The sequence below is a fragment of the Ambystoma mexicanum genome, chromosome 2q (assembly GCF_040938575.1).
Source record: "Ambystoma mexicanum isolate Mex_15411 chromosome 2q, UKY_AmexF1_1, whole genome shotgun sequence".
In the NCBI taxonomy this organism is placed as follows: Eukaryota; Metazoa; Chordata; class Amphibia; order Caudata; family Ambystomatidae; genus Ambystoma; species Ambystoma mexicanum.
The window spans coordinates 882796278-882816602 of record NC_090924.1 but is presented as its reverse complement, the minus strand read 5'-3'; the positions used below and the strand labels follow the sequence as shown (position 1 = coordinate 882816602).

Genomic DNA, 20325 nt, shown 5'->3' with positions numbered 1-20325 from the left:
ATTGTGGGCTGGTTCCTTGGTATCGAATTTCATGGTAGGCCAGCTATGAAATAGTTGTTTGTCCTGGTGGGAGTGTAGCTATGTGTTAGCTAGTATATGGTTCAGTGAAGGGAGAGCTTTTGCTCGGAGCGTTAGCTTGGCAGTAGTGGTTTTGGAAGGCCAGTTAAGTATTTTATTATTTATGCTCTCTGAGCTTTCCCCTCTTCTGATATTTCCCACTAGTTACATCTTGGTATTTAATGCGGTTGGTTGTCCCTATAGGGGGAAGAGGTGTTATGATTAGCTCTGCTTGCAAGAGAGTGGAATGTTGAGATGGAAGGCAGAGCGCAGAATGTTTACCCATGAGTGAGTGTTCCCGGGTGGTCAGTTGGTATGCGAGTGAAGCCGTTCATGGGTTTCATAAGTCTTTACTGGGTTAGGTCTACAGGTAAGTACATGAGGATAATAAGATAAAGTACATAGGCAGGGAGAGACATCCACCGGCCCCCTCTTCCATTAAGTGCCAGGTCCCAACTGTTTCTCTAGGAACACTCACAGCACAGTAGAACATTCATGCTGGTTCCAGTTCAAACATTCTAGATCAACACTCCAGCTATGACACAGGCACACATACCATGGACAGGGGCAGATCAAAACCTAACACATCTTCCCCCTATATAAGCAGCCAACAACAGGATAAAAACACAGGGAAAAGATGCACAATTGCTCCGAACAAAATTCGATAATGACCACAGGGGTCAAATCCTCCTCAATACAACTCTACCAGCCAAGCGACTGCTCAGAGCAAACATTTGCTAACTTCACTATACCTATAAATAGCTAAGCACCAACCATGGACATTCATCAACTCTGCAGCGGGCCCCACCACAGACGTCTATTACTAGGGAACCAGCCCTCATTCTCAAAACCAAACCAAACCAAACAACTCAGATACCATACTATCATCATCCATAAACCCTTAACAAGGTGTACAAGGACACCATAAGAAGCTAATCACTTCCAACTGTTTCCACCAACACAGGATACAAATTTCTACAAATAATGTTTCACGCTCCCAAAGTAACGCGAGTGGGACACACATCCCAATACACTATCACACCAAATGCACCTAGTGCGAAGGATACCAGTTCACCCAGAACAAGAACCTTTTACCGGGACCATACATCCCACTGAAACACCATAATGACAGAATGCACCTAGTGCGAAGGATACCAGTTCACCCAGAACAAGAACCTTTTACCGGGACCATGCATCCCACTGAAACACCATAATGACAGAATGCACCTAGTGCGAAGGATACCAGTTCACCCAGAACAAGAACCTTTTACCGGGACCATGCATCCCACCAAAACACCAAATATCAGGAGGCACCTAGTGCGAAGGACACCAGTTCACCCAGAACCAGAACCTTTTTTCGGGACCACACATCCCACCCAAATAACCAAAATATTGTTACCACCACAACACAACCACTTCACTCACCACAAGTCTCTTACTATACAAGTAAAGATAAATTGAGGGTATAAGAATGGTAAGCGAGAGTTCAACACTACTACCGAGTCCATATTCTTTACCCTACAAAGTCCTTTGTGTTTGATGAACCTGTGAATGAAAATGTGGTTAGCCAAAATAACATACATAATGCAATACATCATGTCACACATGAGAAACTGAAACAGAGGCCACGACAACCATCACATCCAACCTCTCACAGTCACACAACCCTGAAAGTCCTAGCAACAATTTTGCAACGAAACGGTCTAACAGGCCTCACATGACATTTTAATCCTTTATCAATCTTAACACCACAATAACCTTTAGGATAACATCACAGCAATACAAATCCGCCTCTTTCCTTTTGACCGAAACACAAAACCCCAATAAGCAGAAAACAATCAGCAGAGCATTTTTAAACTCACGCCAAACACGATGGCTGCACCAAGTATTTGTTTAAACATACATTACATTTGTGTGTACCTGTGGAAGAAAAATTAGTTGAACATATAGTGCATCAGTTGTAACCGCAATTGCATTTACTTTACTTTAAGCACTGCAGCAGTTGTTTTGCTCAACACCCAACATTTTAACATTGTTGTGTGCAACTAAACATTACACCTAACCACATAACCATGATGGCATCTAGTATGCCCAAATAGCTACTAACCAATGACATCTCACATGCACCTCTAATGCACATCCTATGCCAGTCAAAGGCTTAAATTGTACAATTCAAATGTACTACTCACGCCAAACAGTGACGTAATGTGCACCTAATGCACTAAACCAAGAGCATCTAAATTGCAAAATGTGTAGCTCATATGCTAAAACAATGGCATCACCAAAGCAAACTATGGCACCACTAATGCCGAACAAATGGCACCTCTTATGCCCTAAGACACAACCTATGCTCTAAGACACAACCTATGTCAAACCAATGGCACCTTCTAACCCAGACTACTGGCACCACTCCACAACAGACACTGCCTCTAATAATAAAGATGCTAAGCCATGCATTAATAAATTACTCTGCCCTTCCCATAACATACCAATGGAACCAATCAGACTTAAAAGTGGGCAACAATGCAATGTATTATAAACGCCTCCCAAACCCAACATTTAAAGTCCTCAGAGCCCCTTTGGTAAGGTTCCTAGGAAAAATGCAAGGTTACATAACGATACATTGGAATGTATTACAACACTTTACCAAAATTGCCAATTTAAAACAAATGGTAATCCCACAGTGTCAAATGCTCAACCCATTATGGATTGACCAGAATAATTGCCAAAACTCAGCCACTCCCATAAATAACTCCCCAGTACTTGAGTTTAAAGTGCAATCCTTCCAGAGGTAGTGGCACATCACTTCATGTCCAAGTTCACCGATGTACTTCCCGTGAACGTTGTTATCGCAGAAATTCCCATGACTCTGCAACATGTCATTGTATTAATTCCAGCATCGACATGAATATTTGATATTGTTGTACTTGTCGGCAAAATCCACAAAAGAAAAATTCAAGACAACATCCTGCATCTCGAACCGCACGGCCTGGAAACTCACATAGGCAAAGTTCCATATCTCAATGTAGTAATTCAAAGTTCCATATCTGAATGCAGTACTTCAATGCATCGTCTATACAGCTCACTGGCTGTTGTAACTTCCCATTTCTAACGTTGTGTTTCCGTATGAAACACGGAACTGGGGCACGTTTTCCACATTGGAAGGTTCTTTTTTTCTAAACTTTGTAACACTGTTCGTCGCGCTCACAGCGCTGCCGGGTCCTGGAATGCTGGAGGGAGCATTCCACGTTAGCCATCACCAACTCCCCCAGCATCCAGGTGACGTCACCATTGCGATGTAGAGGTCGGCCACGGAAGGAGAGCTCTGCTCCAACCGTCGTCCTGGGCCGCCGCAGTGGACACGCTCACCAAGACTCACACGCTCACCAAGACATCATGACAACGCAGCCGCCCGCACCGCACGCACCACGGCCCACAAGAGGAGCAGCCAGCAAAGAAGAGGTAAGTGCCATAACCTTGAAGTCTTGCTCCCAATACAGATGGCACCAGTTGCGCCGCATTACTACGCAATTTGGGCGTTGGGACCGGCAGCAGTTATACATTGTTGGTGGTAGGCACACCTGCACGCTCCTCACCAGCCCTTCATCAATGTCCAGGGGCCGTTAAATTAGCCAGTCGCCATTGTAATAAAGCTCAGTCCAGGCAGCTTTAGGTTGTTTGATAAGTTTACTTCAGTTCTTATGTTACAGTTACAGTTCAGAATTCAGACTTAAGCAATAAGGAGATAGAAAGACCAAGACCAAGACAGGACAGACCAGACACCGGCACCCATCACCCAGGGAAGGAAGGCTCAACTGACCCAGCGTAGAACTCTCATCATAGCATTCCCTCACTCATGCATCAACATTCCACAGGCACTCTGGTGACATCATAAATCACATGACAAACCACATCAGACTAACCAAGCACATCACAACACAAACAAAATCATATCTCAACAAACTACATCAGTTGTTCCTTTTTTATACATTTTGGCAACAGTTAAAATACTCCCAGATATTTTATTACTACCCACCGCTCAAACATGATTGGACAAAACATTTACAAAGAACTTCCATCTTTTACAAAATCATTCTTTCTCCTTGGTCATTGACAATCTTTACCACCATATTGAGCTTATATTCGAAGGGCCTTTGCTGGGGATTAGTCAGTGGTAGGTTGTGACATCATGGTACAATGAAACATTCACATACAACATAATTCATTACTTAGTAACAACCATCCTAGAACAAACAGACTTTCTTTGAACTATAGACTCCTGGCTCCTCTTAAGACATACTAATGTATGCAGCCACTACTCCATCACATACAGCCTCTAGTTTCAACCTGTGAAAAAAGTTGGCTGATGGACACCCTGGCCTCGGGCCCCATCTTTATTGCCAGCCTAAGCAAATGGTCAACTCCCTCTACCGGACTTTTTTGCGTACTGTTAAATTATAATCTTTTGTCCTGCTTGCAAGCTGACCTTTTACATATGGTTATATAAGAGGGAGGTGGAAGAGAGAGTGGGGGAATAAACATGCAGAAGTGGATAAGAGAATGCTGGGATGGGGATAGGATGACTATTCAGGAGTCATAGTAGCAAAAAACCACATGGTGGAAGATACCGATATGAGAGATTGATTCTCACCCTGGGGCTCTTTATCTCACAGGATTAACAAACATACCATTTCAAAACTAAAGCCTATGGTAGTGTTGTGCCTCATAAACATTAGTAAATACAGCTCAAAATAACAAAAAGAAAAATTAAATAAAGTGACATTGATAATCATTTATAACCAAAGTTGTGGGATGTTTGCAGACACATGTAACAGGCTGGCAGCACAGATAGGCGCTAGTCCACAAAAAACATTGGTGGTAGGTTTGATATGTGTTTAAATCCACTACTTTTTATTAAGTTAAATATGAGTAGTTTCTTGGTGGATCAGTGTTTCACAGTGTCTCTTTAATTATGTTTTGACCATGTCCCGGTCTTTCTCAAGGCTGGCATTAGTTCTGAGTCAACCTTTAATGGGAGTGTTTCCCTTCATAAATTAATTGGGGTATGTATACCCTGTACCTCTGCACAAGGTGCTGATGCACAGGAATAGGTCTGCTGAGTCCAGTCCTCATTTTACTGAAGGACTCTTTACCGCATTGGCGTCCCGCAGCTTATAGTGAGTTTTTTGTGGACTAGCCTCAATCAGATGTGCCAGCTATGAGGAATCTGAGAGCATCCTTATTTCTTTTCCAATTTATCCTCCTCCTAGGGTGCCAGGGAAAGACTGTCTCTATCGGATCCTGACCCTGGAGGTGAATATGCAAGGGGAGATCAGCTGGGTGGAATAGACGTGGGGAGTGGGTATGAGGCACCCTTGGATGAGACATGGTATCCTCCATTTTCCTTTCCAATGAGCCTAATATCCCCCAGGTCTTTTTAGGTTATTATCAATCCCTTCCCTATTTGTTACATAAATCATCTCCCAGTAAATACCACTTAGGTACTGGGACAATGAAGAGACAGACCAGAGCAATACATCCCCTTTTTTAAATTCTTCCTCATGTGAACACCACTTAGGTATTGAGACGAGGAGGGCACCATTAACACAGAAGACAGACTGGAAGAAGAAACATGAGCGGTCTAATTGTTTGACTCATTATGATGGAGGTGGGACCTTAAAAACAGGCTGAGCTGAGAAGTTTAGGAAAAGGCACGGAAAGCACCAAGTAGAGTTCTAGAGCAGAAGCTGTGGAGCCTTGCCAAAACGCTGGTAGGTATAAAGATCATGATCCAGTGCAGCAAGTGAGAGGGACTTGTTGGCAGTCTGAGGCAGATCTGAGAAAGCTATGCTGCACGGAGAGAAGGTATCGGGAGTGTTGGAGAGACTTCCAAATGCTCACATGTGTAGGACCTCTGACTTCAGCTTGTCAGAGCTCTGAAGTAAGCAGTGGGGAAGCAAGGAAGGCATGGAGGATGTCATATGACAGAGGGAGCCTGCGCAAGCAAATGGCGAGCAGAGATGGTTCTCCGGAAATCGCCAGAAAGTGGAACACAGACTGTGAGAATATCGGTGAGTCCGCCTGGGTGAAAAGGGTGCTCCGGACACGGTGGATGGGTGGTTTAGTCCCAAAGTCATTTAATTTTGAATATCTGAAAAGTAATGTAAGAAAACCAATATGAAACAGTAATTAACATGATGAGAAGCCACACAAAAGCATTGCCAAAAGTCAAATAAGCAATCATTGCCAATAGTTAAATAAGTAAGCATTGCCAAGAGCCCAGTATAGTTGTGCAAAATAACTATAATAGTAAAAAAGCGTGTATGCAGTGAAACCTGGCAAAATGTGCTCTCAGCTGCCAAAAACAAAATTGAGTGTTCTCACCCGCTTTTGCAAAACAAATGGTTGAGAGCGATGGCATGATGCTTTGATCAAGAAACACAAAACAGAAAATACGTTTCCTAGCAGGAGAGTATACTAGGAAACTTATGATGGATTGTGCAAACGAACTATAAAAGTAACTAAGAATCCTAGTTGGAGAGTGTACTGGAAATCCTATGCTGGTCTTGGAAGTAAAGGTCACTTAACAAGTGAGTGATGACAAAACAAGTGATAATGAAGCTTCAAGGGCACTTGAAAGGATAAGCCTCACTGTGAAGCTGAAACTGTGCCAAGATACCTATAAAAAAGATCCAAGTTGAGGTGTGCATTGCATGACGGGTAATGGGTGGACTGTGTGGTTCGACAACTGCGCCTAGACTGAATACACCCACATAAGGAAAAGCTATGTTGTGATTGATTAAAGGAAACTTATGTGAACTTAAATCGATGAGCTTCATTTTATAAATTGGTGAAAGGGAATCAAACCCAAAGAGCTGGGAAATATTCCAAGGAATTGTGTTATTTTGGAACATTGAATTTCCCAAGGAATGGTGCTATTTTGAAGCATTGGAAGACTTGAAAGCTTGGGGAAGGGAGCCCCTCCTTTGTAAAGTGAACTATTTGAACCTTGGGGAAGGGAAACCCCTTTTCCAACTAGGACCTGGTAGAAGCTCTCAACTTTTATTTTGAAACCTTCACATTTGATGTTGATATCCCTACACATTGTATACAATTAGATTTGAGTGCAAATATATGTTTCGGCCAAAGACAGACATTTGCTTTGTACTTCCTGACACAGTCTATCATTAGTTTCATTTAGGTAGGGAAATCCCACCTTAGCACAGGGCAAATGAGGCCTTTTACCAACCCTCCATTTTAGCTAATGAAAGCTTATATCTCAAAATTCTATTTAGTTGTCTGTGTCTGCTTAATGATGCCTTCACACAGCTTGTTACATGTGTTTACCATAAGGTATGAGGATACCTTTAGGCACCGAGTAAGAGCAGCAGTCTACCTCACACAAGAAATATTCATTAAGCGCAGCAAAACCCAGCATACCCTGTCTATTTTCTTTCATTTGTAGAAATACGTTTCAATAGTAAAAGATTGTTATTCACTTCTCTTTGTCTTCATCAGGACCATCTGATAGTTTAAAGTGTTTACCCAGAAGCAAGGAATCCCTGTCCAAACAGGGAGCACAACAATAAATATAGGACAATACTCAAACAATGCATGTCCACCTGGTGTCCTCACTCCTTTCCAATTCAATGATGAAGAGTCACAACAAATATTAGCTCATTCCTGTTTATTTATCTTAATATAACAAACATGCACCATGCGAAATAGTGAAGGTGGTTTGAAGACGATGAGCATTATCAGCCTACCAGAGTCAGTGTGTTAACAGGGCGGATCTATCCCAGCAGGAATATATTTACTCAAAGCAGGACTCACATCCACTGTACCCTCAATATTTCATTGAGAAGGACTACACAATATATTAACCAAAAGGGAAACTTCTCAGTGTAAGCTAAATGTATTATGCAGATAAGCTGGATACTATATCCAACTATTCAGTTGCTCTCATTATGTCCCAAAATTTGGGTTTCAAAACAACATTATCTATTCATCAAATGGGTTTCTTAAATCTCCAATTGATTCTTATTAGAAAGAATAAACCAAGGTCATGACTTCCTTTTTTATAAAGTAATTCTATTTAGTTTCATTCAATAAATACTCAGATGAGGTAGACTTCAGCACAAGTGTGAATATCTTAGAGGATTCTAGTGCCAATGCATTTCGGAATTATTCCTTCATCAGGGCAATCCTTTACATTTAATTGTATGCAATCAAAACATTACATCAACCTAAGTATACAAATTAGAACAAATAAATAAACCACATACCATAGATTCAAAAGTTTCATGTAGTTATCAGCCCATTTGATATGCAAGAGAGGGAAATACAAGAAAAGGTGTATCAGTGTCTTGGCTATTTTTTTCAAATTTTTAAAGTGAATATTCCATCCCGTGTTACCTTAAAACGGTGTTCAAGGGCTGGATTCATTTGTTGTAAGGCTAAAAAGCCGTACTGTAAACTACAGGAGCTGTTCAGTATAAACAGATCCCTTATTAGTGTCCCATTAACATAACTAAGTTTGGGGAAACTTCATCCTAAATGTCCATAGTTTACCTGTCCATGTAAGCTGCTTCATTTCACACGGGTGCATCACTGCTAGCCCGCATGCACGGCTACATTTCCTATTAAGAGTTCATTGCCTTAGCAACGGGACTCTCATTGTGTTCCACCATGCTTACGCGCGGTATGTTTAGTGGAGAAAATAGGCAATTGTATGTGTGTCTCACCAACGTAAGTGTTCAGAGATAGTAGTATGGATTCAAAAAGAGTAAATTTGTAACTATAATACACCAGGATTTTCATGTTGTAATTGAAGCGGCTCGATTGGACGAGCAATATATGTGCTTCGGCCAGTGAGGCTTTACACTTTGTCCTTCCCATTTTGATGACAGCGTTGATACTTATTGCTGTATAGTGGCCACAGACCTTTCTTTGGATCTCATGAACTTACTTTGACTGCAATGTCGCGCGCCTTGAAGACGACCGTTGTGTTGAAACACGTGTCGGCTGTTCATGACCCTATTAAAAATCTTCTACATTTCATGTGATGCTTTAGTTTAATGGTGTAAAGCACATTGCCTTCCCATTTTATATCAGTACATTTCATTAGTACCAACCAGTGTGTCTAAAATGCACGTTGCTATCGCTTGTATTCTAGGTAACTACAGAATGTACCCATGACCACCAAGGCAGGCTCAAAAAATGATTGGATGTTCTGATCATGTCGAGCATTTTACTTGTTATGGAGTGTATGTTACTAGGCCAGTCAAATTGCTGTTGCTAAGCGGCACCTCGGGTCCCAAGCGTTAAAGAGAACGTTTGGTACGAGTAGCCTGGTCCACTTATGCAGTGCAGTTGAGAAAGTTAAATCACATTTTGATTAGCATATATATACACATATATACATATATACGAATGTCCAATTCAAATATAACAATGGAAATTGATCTCTTCATTCATTCTATTCGGGGTAAGAGACCCCAACCGATCAATCCAGAAAGTTTCTCTCTGATCAAGTCTCAGACTTATAAGTTCATGTGGGTTGTTTTTCAAAATTACTTCAAGAATCACAAATCTTATTTGGGAGAAAATGATGTTCTTTTTCAATCCAGTATTGTGCTACTGCTGAATTAATGTTACAGTGTCTAATGCATGAACGGTGTTCATTGCAGCGGATTTTAGCTGCTCTTGTGGATTTACCTACATAATATTGTCCACAGGGGCATTTTATCCCATAAATAATGTTGGTGCTGTTACATGTTCCAAAAGTCTTCCGTTTTATCTTTGCACCTGTATGTGGATGGTATACTGTGCCACCTTTATTCACAAAACCACAGTTAGCACAATGTAAACAAGGATATGTTCCTTTGCATTGTATTGCTGGTTCCCTTATAGGTGGTTTGGTTTTCACCAGTTTGCTCGTAGGTTATGGCTTCTCTGAAATGCAAAAACCGGAGGCTCTTTAAAAAGATGTTGAACTCTTATGTCATCGTTAAAGATCTTCCAATGTTTCTTAATGGCATTTTTGATCCTTCCGCTCTGTATTGAAAATTTTGATACGTACACCGGAGTTGTAAATTCTTTTTTAGTCTTCACTTTGGCTAAAGCTAAATGGATTATTCCATAATTTAAAATGTTGATGCAAAAAGTGGGTCCATGCTGTTCTTGAATTCTTTCATCTATTTCAGAAGTGACACTGCTCCAGATAGGGCTTCACTTTCACACTTCCACACTAGTACTCAAATGGCTCACTCTGCTTGCTTAGCATCTAATGCACAAGGTAGTAAAGGAAAACAAGCAGTAAAAAGGAGTTAAGAATATCCATTCTAGGTTACAGACCATGTAGGAGCAGACTGCTAATTACCTCAGCCCAAAGCAGGGTCCACCACCTGAGGAAGCGTTCATGTTTTGTATGTAATCAAGGTTTAATGAGAATCAAGTCTCAACAAACTCGATCAGTTGTCCCGTTTTTATACATTTTGGCAACAGTTAAAACACTCCCAGATATTTTATTACTACCCACCGCTCAAAGATGATTGCACAAAACATTTACAAAGAGCTTCCATCTTTTACAAAATCATTCTTTCTCCTTGGTCATTGACAATCTTTACCACCATATTGAGCTTATATTCGAAGGGCCTTTGCTGGGGATTAGTCAGTGGTAGGTTGTGACATCATGGTACAATGAAACATTCACATACAACATAATTCATTACTTAGTAACAACCATCCTAGAACAAACAGACTTTCTTTGAACTATAGACTCCTGGCTCCTCTTAAGACATACTAATTTATGCAGCCACTTCTCCATGACGTAAAGCCTTTAGTTTCACCCTGACCTCCGGCCCCATATTTATTACCAGCCTAAGCAAATGGTCAACCCCCTCTACCTGACTTCAATGCAATGAGCAAGATTTGCGGAACTGTTAAATTATAATCTTTTGTACTGCTTGCAAGCTGACCTTTTACTGGATGACTCATTCTTCCTCCTTCAACCCCAAGGCCAAAAAAAACAGAATGTCCCAGCTGCCTAAAAAATGCATCATGATGCTGCTAACTGCAAAGTCTGAAAAACTAACAGAACCCCACTAAATGCAGATTTATATAAACTCCTTATTTAAGGTGTGTGTGTGTGTGTGTGTGTGTGTGTGTGTGTGTGTGCGCGCAACTCAGCACACGCATTGAAACACTATCCGTCCCCCAGGTTCCATGTACTTTTGAGCATCCCATGTAGATCATGTTCATGTTACATTTGAAATTCTAACATTGTATCTTTCTACACATGTGCAACTCTAATATGTATGCATTCTAAACAAACAGTAACACTAAAAAGTAACATATCTCATCCATAATTTACTTCACTCAATACATATATATTTGCAACATTGCGCCCAGTTCACTGTCTTACCCAGTCATAAATATGGCGCACCCCACATGGACTTTTCGTGATCATGGGAACCCTTCCTGACCATCCCAACAAACAATATGCTGAAACGAAAATTGACAAACACAGATGATCAAAGATACCACTCATTTGTTTCTAATAGCACAAGCTACACTAATCTGAATTAACAATAGGTGAACCACAACATTATAATAACAAAGATCGTATAGTTATTGTGAAGGATGACAGTTATGTTAAAGAAATTTTAATACTACTTTCGTACAGATGCTGTACAGATGCTGTTATCTAAAGGTCATATAAACCAATATTAAATAGTTGAAATACCAACTTTAGATGATATTACTTGGCATACATAAGGGTCTACTTGGTCTAGAGCGAAGAAGTTTCCTTTGTGTTTCACATCCAAATTTTCCTAACTTTTATTAACTACCTCGTTAATGGTTGACCATTTTCACTAGTGTATACACTACTTGTATAGCATGACTCACTAAGGTAGCGATTGGCCTGTTTTACACACACTTTTTATGACATTTGTATCCACCCTCCACCATTTTGAGAAATCACAGACATCATTGACGTGTTTTAATACAACACTTTTCAGATGCTAGATCACCGCACTTTTGCAAATACTGTAAAATGGCATAAAACGTGATAATGATATATTGTTAACAATAGGTATATATTATGAAATATTTTTCATAGAACAGCACTTTATTTGCACCATGATATATAAACGTATTAATGTGATAGTGGGAGGAACTTGGTCAGCCAGGAATCCGATATATACAGATAATGTAATCCTATGTCTACATTCTATTGATTATGTATTCATCCTTTAGAAGAGTCCCATACAAGGTCTAAACATCTTGAAAATTATTATGTTAAAATATAAAATGATGATGTAATGCTGAGAAAAGCATTGCTAAGCAGCTCTCAGATTAATTCCTAGCCTTGGAATTCCACCCAGTTAATGACATGATCAAACCTTTTCCGTTCTGGGTCCTTTTTAGAAAATACGAAACAAAAAAACTGTTGATTTAGAAAGATGCTCTGGGATCGCACAGAGCAGTCTTTCTAAATCAAACTGTCAGACTTGCGATGCACACGAGTGCACACAGGGCCTGAAAGAGCTCACCGGGACCCAAAAAGCCGTCTCAGGAGTGTAGGTAAAGTGTGTGTCTGTGTGTGTGTGCGTGTGTGTGTGTGTGTTTGTGTGTCTGGGAAGAGGGCGGTGGGTGGAAGAATACAACCTGTGGCAGAGGGTGGGGGTGTTCACCTTGTCAGGGGTCGGGGCACAGAGAGTGATATTGCTGCATTTTAAAGCTGACACAAAAACGGGTGGAAAACATCTCAGTAATTTGTTGTGTTCGGTTTCTAAAATGCGGTAATAACACAGAGAACCACCTTTCTCTTCTAAATCATCAGCTACTCATGACAAGCTTCAAATGGGAACCATCTATCCTTATCCTCAGTATGTATATAAGGTTCATCTCCTATCTGTAGTTTTACCTAACCCAGGGGAACTGTTTGTTCAATGAGGACTTTCAAGCGTGTGTCTATGTTGTATGCCATCAGTTCACAGTAGGGGGACACCCACAATAGATGACATGATATCTGGATTCCAGCTGCTCTTGTAATTCTGGTTGCTGAGAACCCCAATCCAGAGGCTCCAGAACAAGGTCCTTTATTTTGTTCTGCACACCAACTCGAGGGAGCTTGACTGGTGCCTTCAAGGGATCCTTCATCTCCAGTGAGAAGCATGGTTCCAGTTCAGCTGGCAAAGGGGCTGGCCTTGCTGTAACAGCAGTAATCCCCACTTCCCCCTGGGAACGCTTAGGAGACAGAGATGTCCCCTGCCTTGCGTGCCTTCTATCTTCACCTCATTGTTGGAGGACTTTGGAATAGGCTGAACCCCAAAATAAATGATTCACTTCTATTTGATGTTAATTAACGGTCTTTACAGAACCATGAGTGGTGTGAAAAACCAAACATATGTTATTGATAGGTCAGATTGTGGGACCCACAATCTGACTTGTTGGTTATAAATGTTAGGTTTTGTTTGATTAGGTCATGATGCACTTCACCTTGTACTGGCTTTCCTGTATACAATTAATAACCTAAAAAGGTTTTTCAGAATCTCATGGGTCAAATCGAAGTGAATCTATTATTTGGCCATTGGAACATCTTGTGGAGATACAGGAAGGACTTCACGGGTGTAGGAGGATTATGTTGGTACATGAACTGACACTGACATGTGGTATAAGATCTTTTACAAGTCTGTGTATTGAGGTAATAGTTGTCACAACCACTTACTAACCTCACATTATGACCAAGTGTTTTTAACATTTGGTAGAGATGTCATAATCTGTGAGAATGACAATGGCATCTTTGGTCTTATTTATATAGTTTAATGTGTGCTTTATGTATTAATTGGTATTGTATTCTGAATGAAAGAATATTACATTGTGTATTTCCTCTCTCAGTTCAACGTGCATTGATTTTTTCAACTTTTGCACTTCTTTAGCTTGAAGTCATTGGCCTATGTGGATAAGGGAGGGGTAGCTTGAAGTCATTGGCCTATGTGGATAAGGGAGGGATAGCCTGTTTCCCTGGTTGCTTTACAGATATATAGTTTCTTACACATATGAAACAGGCCCCCCGTTATAAAAAGTGAGAAGGGAAGAGCAGGAATGGCAATGATGCCCCTATCTACATGGCATCCTTGGACCTCACTGCAGCGTTCGACTGTGTCATTCGCAACGTGTTGTGGAGAAAAATGACCGTGATGGGCATTTCTCCCCATACCATCTGAATACTTTCCACTGGTAAAGTACGAATTAACCATCAGGGATGTCAGTTCTCAATGTCTCCACTATTCGAATACTACTCTTTGAAAGTGGAGGCTGTCATGTTTTATGGCCTAGACATGTGCGTGGACAATCTTGACATTATTCTTAATCGAGCACAGGCCATGTTATGGAAATACACTCTCAGGCTCTCCAACAATCTTCCTAATGTAATCTTGCGCCACGAGTTAGGCATTGTTTCCCTAGGTGCAAGACACAAATGGCAGTTAAATAACTATTTGAAAATGTTGGAGCCTCCCAGTAACTCTATATATGAAACTCTTGCAAGTATGATAGAGGAAAACATGCCACACTCAATAAAGAAATCCAACAACGAAATGAAACATCAACCTTAATATCTCTGACTTATGTCAAAGACCCAACTATGTAAAAAAAATCTCTTTGAAAATGATTGGCTGTCTACTTTAGAATCACTCTATAAATACGCACTATACAAAGGAATCGCAAACTTTAAGACTAAGCGCATCCCTCGCCAAAAATATCTTATATGCTACCCTGATAGCAGGGTGCGAGATTAATGTATACGCTTTAAACGTAACCAGTTTCAAACTAACGAAAAGATACAATACTGGGCTAAGGGAAAGATGGCCGAATTCTATCCTTGACCCACCTATTGTCAGTTATAAACAAAGAGATTCAGTCCAATCACTTGACAGATACCTAACCTAACGTGCGACTGACAATTAAGAAACGTTTGAATTGCCACAGGCCTCAAACCTCTTTTATAACAGTCTCTACAATCCCAGCCAAATGTATATTGTCCAAACAGAGTGCAGGTCCCTTCCAACTACCTCTACTTTTGCTTTCATATATCATGGGTTCATTGAATGAAACTGCGAAAGACCACATCAGAAGTTGACTTAATACTGGTAAATGAATCGGTATATATGCCATCTGACCAAAGCATTTCTATGATGTTGAATACATGGAAGTAGTCCTAGCTTCATGAAACTATAATTGAACGTTAGAACGGTTATCACTTGCCCATTCTTGGAAGCAAAGCAACGAGAGGCCTATATGATTTACTTTGGATGTATTGTAATGTAGGGAAGTTTATAGAGCAACCAAGAATAGATGTACACACTTACATGACTAAGCTACGGCTTAAAAATGTGTTTAAGTGAAGTGTTTAGTAATTATTGAGATGTGCCATAGTCTTAACATGGGACATCATGTTTTATATGTTTAACATGAATTGAAACTGTTGTAAAATGTACACAGATTGATAACATAGTTGTTGCAAAAAATGTGTAGCAACCTCTGAAATGTGATGAAGCCTACATGGTGGACATTTGACTATACATATTTAACGTGTGCTCAAATTTTGTGTAAACTGCATTAGAATAAAAACAACAATAAAAAAAGAAGTACCCATAGTTTTGTCTATGACATGGAAACAGCTAGACTGTCATAACTACACATTGCTCTCACATAGCTGGTCTGTGATCACAGGGTTAACATTTGTATGACATAAAATTGGTGTGGCTTTAACAATTGTGTGCTCTTATTAGTCTTCTTGCTATTACCAGTAATGACTATTCTTAGAGATGAAGCTGCCATCAGACTTATAAAACAACAATGAGGCCATTTTGAATCAGGGGTGCAGAAGTGAAAATGTCACATCTGACTGCAGTGACTTTGGGTCACAGCAGCTGTCAGAAATGCACGTGACAGTTGAACCTGCTCTGTATCACCGAAGAGCATGTGCTACAGTTGTCGATAGATGGCGCATCAAGGGCACATGTTTTCACTATGCTTTTGGCATGCAACTTTATGAAAGAAGGATCTGATTAGGAGTCTCCACTTTCAGAAACAGAATTATGGGCATCATTTTACATTGATAAAATCCAAAAAGCTAGGGCTTTCACATTCTCGCCAGATGGCATTACATCACATAATGAAGATGAAACATAAAATTACCGGGAACACAGAGACAGTAAAACAAAAGTCGTAACACTAGCAGTTATTATCCTTTCTCTCTCATCAAAACAATATTTATTTCATATTAAAATAATTACAAAACAAATGAATAATGAAAGGTAACTATTGTATAATTATGTGGACCAATAGGAGCACTGTTCTCTAATAGTTCAACAGTCACCTATAGAAATGACATTCAATTTGAAATTATTGTGTCAGGAGCACTTCCCAGTACGAAGCCTACATATAACTTGATTTTTACTTGAAAGTAGGTTAACATAATTAGGACATATGCTTAATGTGTACTGATACATATGTTTGCCCATGATAACTCGTGTCCAATCCTTTTGTTTAAAACACCAGAGGCAATGAGAACTAGTTAATTGGAAAACAGTAACACAGTTATATGATTAGTGTTCATGCATAAATATCTATGTTGAAAGCCAAATAAGGCCATGTTTTCCTTTGTGATATAATGCATCTTGACTAGTGTTGCAGGCATTCGTTCACTTTGCAACTCTCATTTTCCCCTTTTTGCAATTTGCCATCCAGAGCATTTTATGTGTCCCCTAATGTTGTGTCATAGTTGTTCCAATCTAGAAATGGTTGTTTTAATTTGTGTCAGTGCAAACCTGAACACTCACTGTTGTGTAGTGTGTGAAAGGGGACTGGTCTGCTAAATACTGTCTTCAGTTTGGAGGAGCAAACAAATCAATGTTTTCTGATCCCTTTTCCTTGTTGGGAAATAAGTTGAACAGAGCATCTGGAGGAGTTCAGGGTGAATAAGTTGGGTCTTGGGTGCTTTTAGAAGTTAATACAAGAAGAACCTTCAGATATGAGCAACACAAAATCTTCACCTTTCCAGATTTGGCCCATGAAACTATGTCTAAGAGACACATTCTTGGCAAAGTTGTGGGTGGTATGAACAAATATTGAGTACGTTTTCAGGCAGATGGAGGGAGTACACTTCTATGGTCCATTTGATCCTCAACCATAATGAGTTTGATATATAACATAGTGGTTAAGGAGTAAATGTCCTGATCCAGAAGTTAATGTGTCATTCCAAAGAAGAGATGATTCAAAGGACCGTTTTGATAATGTAGCATAACAAAGAGTATTTATCTGTTTTTTATGTGTGAATCTTTCAAAGTGATTGCCTGTGATTGGAGAATGTTTAATGTGGTAGTTGATGTCCCCCTCTTTAAAAATATAGACAGTATTTTCCCTTTCATTATTGCCATACAAGGCAGTCATTGAATTACTTGGAATAAGCATAAAGCCTCACAAGTTGATAAAAGGGCAGCAGGAGTGAGTGTTGGCATGAACCTCATTGGACTGGAAGTTGAATACATTTATACATATCATGCTGGTTGATGACTTCCTTGGGGAACTTTTAATAAATGCTGAAACTAAATGTACATTTTGTTGCGCTAAGCATTGCACCAGTTCGATATCAAGATGCGGACAGAAAAAAGCCCATTAGAGCATCAATTAAGACAGTTAACCGTCGGAACCAAGATGACCTGGGTATTCAAGCGAAGGATGTTAAAATAGTAAAACAATCCTATCGTAATTGGACCATATCGTATGAGGCCCAGTATCTTCAAAATGACTCTGTGTAAAACTAATACAACATATTTTTGGCACCTTATTCATTATCTGGGGCGAAATCAGGCTGATTTTCAGCTAAATCCATTAGGGGAACAACATTGGGTAAGCAAGTTTAAGTCAATATTTGGGCAGAACCTGGAGTTCGATGAGCCTATAGCCGTAAGGAGGGTTGTGGAAGGCGAAAACTGCCATTTGGTAATTGAAAATAATGACATTTTTGACGTAATTACGGGAATTAGGAGGTCCAGAGCACAGGGAACGAATAGGCTTTCTAATATGGTGTTTAAAGAAGATTCTGCCCCTTAGGTGACAATATTAACTATATATTTTTGCCAAATTATTGAACAATGGAATTTCCCTGTTAGGTGGCAGACTGCCTATTTGATTCCAATTTTACACTGGAGCTTTAACGGCCCAGAGACGGAGACGACAGAGGCGGCTGCAACTCTGTTGCTGTGCAGCCTGATGTCTGCAGGACCCGAGTGGGTCCTTTCCTCTGATCCTTTTCCTTCCGCACAGCGCGAGGATCGTGGGTTGCAGCTGGGGTCGCTCCAAAGTGAAGCGTATGCTACCTGGTTGTATACTGTCATCCTCTGGTGTCCAGGCAGGGCAGGACCCTAATTGGGACTTAGCGTCCCTGGATTAACACTGAGTGCAGCCGGACCGTGCAGCTAGCATCATGGCCTGGTACGGCATTAACCGCCCAGCAGTAATTGTCCAGCTGGTAAGCACCAACTCTCACGCTATTACTCTACTAGCCCATGGACTTGCTTGGCATTAAACAGTGTTCTTCCTTCATTAACTCAAAGTGCCTAAGTCTGAGCTGGTTATGAATAGCATTCCTGTCCATGCTCAAATCCTAGTAGAGTGGAGTGTTCCCCCTACTGCCCGCTCCTAGACATCTCCTGAATCACAGCATGGAGGATTTTAATAAACTGGGAATACTACATCCACTGCTTGGCAACCTGGATGGAATTAATTTCACCCCTGAGCCAAGAGTCACCCTTTTGTGGACTGGGCTCGGCTTAGCAGCCACTTCCCCTTTCTTTAATAGGGACCGTGTATCAGAGGTCCTCGCATTAAGCTCTCGTATTAGACAGAGGTTACACTGGGGCATCCCTTTCGCGGCAACTGACTCCAAGGCACAACTTTCATTTTCTAAGAATCTCAAGATAACTGGAAGGTTCCCCCTTAACTCATGATACTTTATGTCGGGCAACCCCAGAACGCTTATTGGCAAGGACTATTAGACATCCCATCACTCAAACATTCTCCCCAGCCGTTAGTTCCCTATTGGGAGGGATAAAGAACTATGCCAAAAGCGATCTTAATGCCATGACTTCATCGCCTTCAACTTTAGCAAAGGGCTTTAAGCCGACTGCTCTAAAAACTGATGATACTGCGTCTATTCAATTTTCGCATCTTAAAGCGAGCATTTCCAAAGAACTTCTTCAGTGTCACAGCTTATTAGACCTTTGTTCATTGATGGACACTTTAAATGAGTTTGTCTCGGACACATGCCCACACAGAGAAAACATGGAAACACAAACGGAGGGTCAATGTTCTTCAGTAGCACTGAGTCAATCGATAACAATGGATAGCTGCTGCCAAGCCAATCTACAAGGGCAGAGACTGGATCAAGCCTCCCAAGCCAACCCTATTAGAGGTATCCCCCCTGTTTCTTCATGGCTCTTATCTGCCACAACCGACCTGGCTAATCCACCCAGCACTGATCTCAAGGGTCAAATCAATGAAACACTCATCTTATCCCCGGTACCTGATTTCAATCTTGATCAAAAACCTAAGCAGATATCTATGCGGAATGTGCATTTAAAAATATCCCAATTGCCAAACATAAAGGGCAGTCGCACCCACTCCTTCATTGTGGACCAATGAAACTTTGTAATCTTCAATATTGGGAAAACAAATGGAAACGAGTCAAGAGAAGCGCTACTTAGCAAAGTTCTTGTTTGGTTGCGACAACGGTTTATAGTGATAAAATCGAAAACAAAAAGTTCGAAAGTCAAAATATCGAAAAAAAAATGTCGCATTTTTTCTAATTACATTTTTTATTCGAAATGGGGGGTTCACTCCCAACCCCCCTTTTTTTTCTTTTTACTCTTTTTTTTTATTCCCGGACCCCAAAATAAATATATAATTAAAAAAAAGGAATTCAACTTTTTTTTCGACTTTTTCTTTTCAATATTATGACTTTCGACATTTTTGTTTCTAAATTTTGACAGCACACCTGTGACAACGTACGGGCCCTGGGGGAGTTAGATTATCTGACTTGAAGGTCATACATCGAATTGATTTGAGCGATTGGTGCTCCTTTCCACATAGGGAGTGTGTCAGAGTGGGCTGTGGTTCCAGCGAGTTCCCACAATTTCTTAGCATATGCAACTATTTTCCCAGAGGGGGTTCAAATTGTAATTTAATTCTTTAATG

At 40.5% G+C, this 20325-nt stretch overlaps 1 protein-coding gene across 1 annotated transcript in view; it reads left to right on the top strand.

Moving 5' to 3' along the window:
• The window catches only part of GAD2 (glutamate decarboxylase 2), a 742591-nt gene that overhangs the window by 547819 nt on the left and 174447 nt on the right, over positions 1–20325 (top strand). The window lies entirely within an intron of this gene.